Source organism: Acinonyx jubatus, chromosome F2 (genome assembly GCF_027475565.1).
Source record: "Acinonyx jubatus isolate Ajub_Pintada_27869175 chromosome F2, VMU_Ajub_asm_v1.0, whole genome shotgun sequence".
NCBI classification, from domain to species: domain Eukaryota; kingdom Metazoa; phylum Chordata; class Mammalia; order Carnivora; family Felidae; genus Acinonyx; species Acinonyx jubatus.
In genome coordinates, this window is record NC_069394.1 from 23,439,707 (window position 1) to 23,448,368 (window position 8,662).

Below are 8,662 nucleotides of genomic sequence, written 5' to 3' on the forward strand. Positions count from 1 at the left end.
ATCCACCTGGTCTCAGTCTCTGTGGTCCTTCCTTTGTCCCTCTCCTCACCTACCCCTGGGCCTCCTGCCTCCCTCTTCACAGTCAAACCTCTCTAAGGACCTTCTCTGAACCATGCCGTCTGGAGCAGCCGACCCTTATCTCAGAGCTCCGTTGACTTGCTCCATTTCTAATCTCCTTGGAAGACTTATCTCTTCTTTCCGGCCTCTGCTCTGTTAATTTATTTCTGCTTCTATTATTACATTGATAAATCTCACATTTAACCAGACGTTGAGGAATGTGCTGTTGAACTGATGTGAATCTTTAATTGACGATGGTGTTGCAACTTCATTTGCCATAACGTGTAGCTCCTTTTGCACGTAATTGTAGAGAAATCTCAGTTTAAAACTTGAAAATGAAGGGCCGTTCAGTTTTCAGGGCTACAGAAATGCCCTCCTACAGGTACCTTGGGTTTGTCAGTGGGCTCGAGGTAGGGTTGGGAGGTCTGACTGTCCTTGTGATTTTAAAAACTCCCTTTTAAGACAGGTGGGGTGCCAGCTTTAAGTCTACTCTGAGGGCTTGTGAGAAGGAAAAATCCTCTCCTATTATTCATTCCTGCCTAGGAATGCTGAGCCAGTTTTACTGATTCTCCTGTGTTTGTTTGCTTTGCCTCACTTTAAGAATGCTTTTGAGGAACTAGTTTAGTGAGTGCAAAATAACATACAGACACTCTCATGGAAATATTTATTAATACCCCGTATTGTTAAATATTCAACCATATTACAATAGCTTCTTTGAACTTAAAAATGTTTTCTAAATGTACTGCACAGTAAATTTTGAAGATTTTAGGCATTTGATAAGGTGTATAAATTTAGAAATCTAGTTTGGCAAATGCTTAGCTATCAGAGTCCTATAAGTTTATCGAAGGAATAATTTTGTGGGGAAGATGGTGAACCCCAAATATCCCCCCATTTATAATCAGATCAGAAATTTAGATTCTGTCTTCTAATTTCAGTTCTTATTTATTCCATTATGAATTTACTTGTGTGCATCTGTGAACATGAAGAAAACCAACAAAAGCTTCTGAATATCAGTAATAACCTATCATCATAGTATTTTAATCTAGAAAAGCAATTGGAGCTGAAAATAAAGCTACTTCATATGTGGTGATATTTACACTCTCCTAAATGTTTGTCTACGTACTTGTTATTAATTTGTTGCTATTTACTTAACAAAAGTTACCTTCACCCTAAAGAGGAAAGCAGTATATTGCAAAATAACATAACAGCAGTCATGGCTTTCTGTTCTAGAAAGGTTTTCAACAGCACGTCAGCCCAAACTTCATGTTAGTGTATTAGTGTGTTAGTGTATTAGCCTGCGTGGCTCAGTCAGTTAAGTGTCCAACTCTTGATTTTTGGCTCAGTCGTGATCTCACAGTTCGGGAGATCAAGCCCCACATCAGGCTCTCCGCTGACAGTGTGGAACCTTCTTGATATTTCTCTCTCCCTCTCTCTGCACCTTCCCACCCACACTCACACTCAAACAAATAGACATTGACAAAAGTTATTGCGTTAAGAAAGGAAGAAATATGAACTACTTTTTGAAGAATTGACATATACCTGTATTTTGGGTGGGTTAAGCAGGAGGAATATAGATGAGTCGTTTCTTTTTTCATTCATCCCTTATTTATTTTCACAAAGATTTGTTAGAGTATTTGCTCCCAGTGAGCCAGATGCTGATCTGGGCATTGCAGTATCAAGTTGAAATAGACAAAATCCCTGTTCCTTATAAAGGTGACGTTGCAATAATCTTTATAAAAGACTGTTACTTTTTTTGAAAGACTGTTTGCTCCACTATAATGATAAATAGGAAAAAAGTAATTTGGGTATGATTTTTAACTTTTTTAATGTAGTCATAATTGTCCCACTACTGTTAGGACTCATGCGTTCAGTTCCTTTTGCCTTAGAGGCAATACATTTGTAAAGGCCCTTCTTATTCTCTAGGACGCCTCATTTCCCTAAAAGGTAGGGGTGTATTTTTATGATTCAGCATTCTGGGGTGGGGGGGGGGAGTGTGGTGTGGTGTGGTCTGTGACCACTGTACTAGGTCAACTTAATTAGTCATTTCTTGGATGGACCTTCCCCTCTGGATATTGCCAGGATTAAAGTTCGAAGGTAAGAGGGCTTTGAAGGAAAAAAAAAATGCTGACAAATAGTGTTATCTTCAACTGGTTGTGTAAAAGGGAGAATTTAAGCTTTATAAGAGCTGATAGGGATGCTGATTATAACAACCAAATTATTACAAAAATTAAAAGAAGAGTCGTGATGGTACAGCTCAGTTACATGGAGTTTGTGGGTTATATTTAGTTGACTTACTGTGCTGCACATTTGAATCAAAAATACTATTTTATTTTCATACCCTAAGAAAGGGATATATTACTGTAAACCACTGTTATCTGCTTTATTATATATTTAGACATTTCTGTGGAAAATTAATGCTTAAAATTCTTCGTGTAATATGCATTTCATTTTATACTCATGATAACTAATCTGCATGAAAGGTAGCAGGAGTATTGGGGTTTTTTTTCCTGATGTAAAAAAATAAAGGGGTAGTAGCAAACAGCACATCAGAGGATATGTTTTTTTTTCTTTTTTAAGAGATGAAGTAACTCTCCCAGCAAATTCTAGCATTTTCAGATTATAGAGCACATTATGTAACTTCATACACCAGTGTGGACCTCAGACAGATTCTTTAATTTTTTGGAAAGGCCTCGTAGCACACTTAATCTGCAGATCCTTTCTGGGGGGCAGGGGGAAGCGTATCCTGTTAGATTTGGTGACATAAAGGTCAAAAGATAAACCGTAAGTGATACCTATGTTTATTTTTTTGACAGTGTTAAATTAGCAACCCCTCAGACCTCTCCTGGAGAAGTACAACCTGAGTAATTGAACATGTCACTAGGGACTCTGCTTGGTTAAGCTGATTCCTATTATGTTGACTTGTCAGGGGCCAATAATTAAAGCTGAAGAGCGATGCTCATTAGTGTCTGCAAGATGATTCAAAGAGTAAGAGGGAGAAGTCCTTGAGGCACACCTGCAAAAAGGCAGGCCCTGCATGGAGGTGAGAGCAGACGGACTGGCTTGCTTTTCTGCTGTGTTAGCAATCCAGCTATAAAAGGGCTGCACTAAATCAGGTGTTGCAAATGTATTCTCCTCAACTCAGATTTTTAAATGCATTTTACTTCTGCCTTTGAACATAATTTTGTTCCATGTAATCATATTCTGCTCAATTATGTTTTTAATGCTATCTAAGATGTTTTAGAAAATAGATACAAGTCTATTCAAAAGCACTTTGAAAAAATTTTATACTACTAATCATTTCATTCATTTTACTGGAAACATCATAATAATCAAAATCTGCTTTGCTGCTTTGAACTCTCACTACCCTGTGTGTAATCCATGTGAGTTGCCCAGCTCTGCTGATAAAGGCTTTAGCATACATTTGTCACATTTACTTTGCAAAAATGGAAAATTTTAATGTATATTTAACATGAACTAAAGCACATCTAGTACACAAGCATTGGTCTAGAGAAGCCTGGAAAAAAAAAGACTGCACACTAAGTGTAGAATTTTAAGTTTATCACAACTTGAACAAAACTGTGGGCTTTTCTAGAACAACCCATACATTTTAGAACTGGAATGGTATGGGAACTTGAGTTTTAAAACCATGAAAAACTTCAAGTCCTCTTCTTTTGAAATTGGCTTTGGATAGGTTCAATTATTATAAAGCTATCATAGAATCATGGAATATCCAAATATCCTAATTTTTTTTGGAAAATTAAGACAAAAATGATTTATTGAACATATTTTTTTTCTATAATCTGATATTGAAACAAAGTGTTTTGCCGTGGTGAACTGGCCCTTTTGCATCCAGTGTTGTGCCTATGAAATCCATCCTTCACACTTAAGCTGGAGAGATGTCTTTATCTTTTACAGGATTGCAGAGTTAAGTCTGGAGTCTTTAGGTTGGCATAGAGGTCCTCTATGTACACATGTGTAGGATTCAGCCTTGAGGAGGCTCTTCCTGAACTCAGAGTTTGTAGAGCTTGTATCACTGATATACCTTGTTAGCCGGAAATTGTGTATGTTTCCCTTTCCTCCAATTGAATGAAGTCCCTCAAGGACAAGGACTGGTTTTGTTAATGTTTTCAGGCATAGTGGTTGCAGTTCAGTAAAGGTTGGTTAAACTTAACTTAGGGTGCAGAAGAGACCTTTAGGGATAGTTATAGATTTCCAAGACTATCAAGGGCTCTAGAAGTCAAATAGAACATCTCCCACCCCATGCCAAGAATTCCTTACATGATGTTCTTTAACAAATCCTTCCCAGACTTTGTATCAATGAGATCACTTCTTTGCAAGGCAGCTGTTTCTAGATTGAGCAGTTCCAAGTTATGATGGTGACAGCAGTTAAAAGAGCTGTACTTTATGTGAATTTTCATTTAGTGATTGAGGCACTGATTATTATTACCTCCATTTTAGGCATAAATATGTTGAACTTCAGGGAGGTTGAGTGACTTATCCAGAGCCCCACAGCTAGTTAGTGATTGAGCTAGGATGGGAGTCTGCATGTGTCTGGTTTAAGTGCTGGTATGCTTGGCTGCCAAGCCCATAGCTGCCCCTCTTTTTTTATTGCTATTATTAGAAATCTATTTTTGATTATTTTTCTTTCCAAAAGCCAACTGTTAGAGATTTTTAAGACGCTCTACAGATCATTTGTTACCGTATAAACATATGATTGTATATATATTTTATAAAGCAAGGAGAGATTTTTGCAACATTTGTTATTCATTCAGGCTCATGAGATCAACATTGCCCATTAGACTGTTGATACATAGTAGTGACATGAAAAACATTGCTCAAAACAAGTGGCTTCCTTGAGTTTATCTAGTAAAGCTCTAATTTATATTTAATACTTTGTGTTTCTTAAATCATACTCTGTAGGGCCATCTTTAACATGATATTATAGTAGAAAGTCTACTTGATTGAGATTCTTGGATCTGTCTTAACTATCTGGAAAAATTTGGGCAAACCACACAGCTCCGGGAGTATAGTCCTTTTGCTCTGAAAAGGAACATGAAGGAATCCTTTTTCTACTGATCTTCTAGGTTTGATACTAGAATAAAATGGCCTGTAAATGAGAACATTTTCTAATTTATGTTTTGAAACTTTTATAAGAGTTCATGGATGCTCCCATCATATGCAATATAATATTTTCTAAGATCTGTCCTATTGGAAATACAGTATCGACTTGTGACAATGATATAATGCTGAATACGAGCTCATTTGCATGAGGAAGATTGACAGTGTTTGAATTTAAAAGGATCTGTCCTAAGCCTTGAACATTTTTTGCTTAAAGGTTCCCAATAGTGAGGGGTAGTGGAGAGAGATGTTCAATTATACATTTCCATTTTTAAATGAATTTATTGATTAAAGCTAGAAACAGTACAACTTCCACCTTAACTCATAAATTTCAAAGATTTCTCTTTGTGATGGAATGAGATAAACCAATTATATATTCTGCCCAGTATGCCTCTCCTCTGTTCCTTTAAAAAATGTTAAAATGCCATTGAACCAATTTTTACAGTACTATTAATCAGTGTAATCAGTACTAATACACTACTTTACCAGCTCAGTGCCACTTGTCAGTAATATGACAGGGAGAATTTTACGTCTTCTTCACAAAGGCTTTCATCTATTAGGGGGAAAAAGGAGATCAGGATTTTAATTGTTAGCAATCAGAAGTCTATGTGATTAAGACTGGCATTCTGAACAAGACACATCAGAGATTATGCTGGGGATATTTTTCATCCCTTAGGAATTCTTTTATGAATTTGAATATAGTGTTATTTACCAATACCTGAAACCTTAATTATAGACCCACTGGAGAGTAATATGCCTGTTAGAAGATAAAAGAATTTGTGTTAGAGTTAAAGGTTTTCAAATGTTCCAACTGGCTCCCTTCCCCCTTCTGTGTCTTCGTTTGCATGTTTCTAAAATTCAGTCCTCTAAATGAATCTTACTGATTTGGTTTCTAAAATGCTCACTTGAAGACTCCCATTTCTTTATATTTTAGGCCTATGAGGAGCACTTTTTTTCTGTTATAATAGAAGTGATCCTTAGAGTGGCCACATGTAAATTTGTTCCTAGTGTTTACACCCCAGTGCAGTCTCTGGTTTTCAGATGATGAATTTGCTGTTTCAAGTAGAGCATAGGACCCAAAAGGAAAACTCAGGTAAGTGCAGTCTACAAGGAGTGGGGGAGAGATGGCTAGCATAATGGCCGTACCTTCAGGGGTGAAGCATTTACTGGGGCAAGAATAGATCCAGAGGTAGAGAATGTCTTTGGAGGGAACCCCGGGAGAGAAGAGCAGCCCAAGGAAGTTCTGGTTTTCCCGGAGCTTATTGTGATGATTGCTTCCTGTCAGAACCACTTAACACTGCGTGATGCTGTGAGGTGACCAATGTACCAAGTCACTTGCTGAAGATCCCAGAGTGTAGGGACAAGAATCCACAGCCAAGTTTAAAGGACAGGCCATGAGCTTGAACCCCATGCTTCACTGGCCTAGCTAAAGCTAAAGAGGATCATTGGATGGTTTCAGCTTAGCACAGAGAATAAAAAGAGAGGGAGAAGGAAGATGAGGGACAGAGACAGAGAATGGAATCATCCATTGTCCTCTTCCTTCCCTAATTAAAAAAAAGTGATGCTTACATGTCATTTTAACCAAGTATGGGCAATAAAAACATCGTGTAAGTGTTTGCTGTTTGATAATGGCATTTTAATGATTTTATCAGACTAGAATTATACTATTTGATAGATTTCTTAATATAATTAAAAAGTAAAATTAAGTAAACTTCCTGTAATTTGGATGCTAGGTTAAAAGCCTAATTCCTAGTAAATTACAAAGTCAGTGATAAACTTCAGATGTAGTTGACAAGTGTCCTGGCAGTTTTACTATTTAAACATTTGAACTGGGCCTTTGTGGGGAAAGTTGACGTGGGATTCAGATTTTTTCTTAGAATTATTTACTGTCTGCCTTTTATCTCTACTTATGGACATCTGCCCTTCTTTTCACCAACCTGGATCTAGAATGAACCTCTGTGTACAAGTTTGCGAATTTCAGTCAAAGTAGAAGTTATTAATTCAGCTCGGAGTAGCCACAGTTGTGCAGACAAACTGCTTTGCCCAAGTTTGTGGTGTCTGTTTGTATTAAGTAATTAGAAGTGTAGACAATCTGAAAATGCTTTTAAAAGTAATTTATACGCATGTTAACTTACTTAAACGTTAACAACCTCCTATGTGTGTATGTTATATTCTTACATGCCAAGAGCATTACATTTGCATTTTTTCCCTACTTTATCCACTGAGCATTTTGTGCTTTCTGGTCTTGAAATGCAAAGGATAAAATATGTCAATTTCTGAGTAGCTTATAAAGCAAATACTACTTTGCAAATATACATATTATATTTCTGAAGTCAAAACAAATAGCATCTCCTTCAAGTGTCACTTAAGTGTATTGGAATACAGATTTGATTAGCAGAGAAAGTCATCTATTCGTACAAGGTTTTTATGTTTTTTGTTTGTTTTGCATTTTTTATAGCTAGCAGTGGGATTCTTGTTAAAAACATATTATTGCAAATGAGTTGTAAATAATATGTATATATGCATGTGTAGATATGTACTTAATTAAATGAAGAATACGTATATAATATATATGTATGTAAATTTGTGGCATTTTATTTCTTTTGAAAGTTGCTTTCTGCCAGTCTTGACATTTTCTAAATAGGCTCTGGAATATGAATAATGCCAGGTTAAGTTTACAATTTGAATAATTTGAAAAGGCTTTTTTGTTGTTTCCTTAAGGCAGAGATGATGATAAATTAAAGGCACTATCATGCCATTGTTGTATGTGGACGTACTTTTTCAGATTGTAAACTGTTTTATGTTGTCTACGGGTTTTATTCTAGTCTGTGCTATCTGGAGATAAAAGAATCCAAACTGGTAAAATGAATTGTAATATGTGCATTTCAGTCATATAACTTTATATTCATTTTTACTTCTTTGAATCTTGTCTTGAAATAAAACAGTGAAGCCATTTGTTCTAAAACTAACTTTAAATAGTGGATTTATAAAATATAATTAAAATACGCTGTGGAGTTGACTGTTGCGAAATCTTTCGGTTGTTGGATTTTTTTCATAAATCTAGGCTGAATCTTCATCTAAAATATACATAATAAAATGACCCGCTTTTAATATAATAATTTTTAGCAAGTGTAAACTATTGTGTAGATCTGTTTTGTTGTTTTTATTTTGGCTTTAGTTTCAAATAGTTTCAAGAATAGAGTAATTTTCAAGAATGAAGTCACTGACACCATTGCATTATTTTGTGATAGTTTAGTGACTGTCTACTATTTTAGTGGCAATACTCAAGGCTCTTAGGTATAGTACAAGAAGGGATATGGATTATCTAGATAGGAATTAGAGACACATTTAAGACAACACAGTGAACTATTGAAATTGAACTCTGACCATTCAGTCAAAGTACTACTTAAATGACAAGTAAAACTCGTGTGGTTACCACATTTATACCAGTAGAAGAAACTCTAATGTGGATTCATAGACAGCAGCA

At 36.0% G+C, this 8,662-nt stretch overlaps 1 protein-coding gene across 6 annotated transcripts in view; it reads left to right on the plus strand.

Moving 5' to 3' along the window:
• TRPS1 (transcriptional repressor GATA binding 1) overlaps positions 1-8,662 on the plus strand; it is a 257,443-nt gene that overhangs the window by 114,283 nt on the left and 134,498 nt on the right. The gene's annotated exons all lie outside the window — the stretch shown is intronic.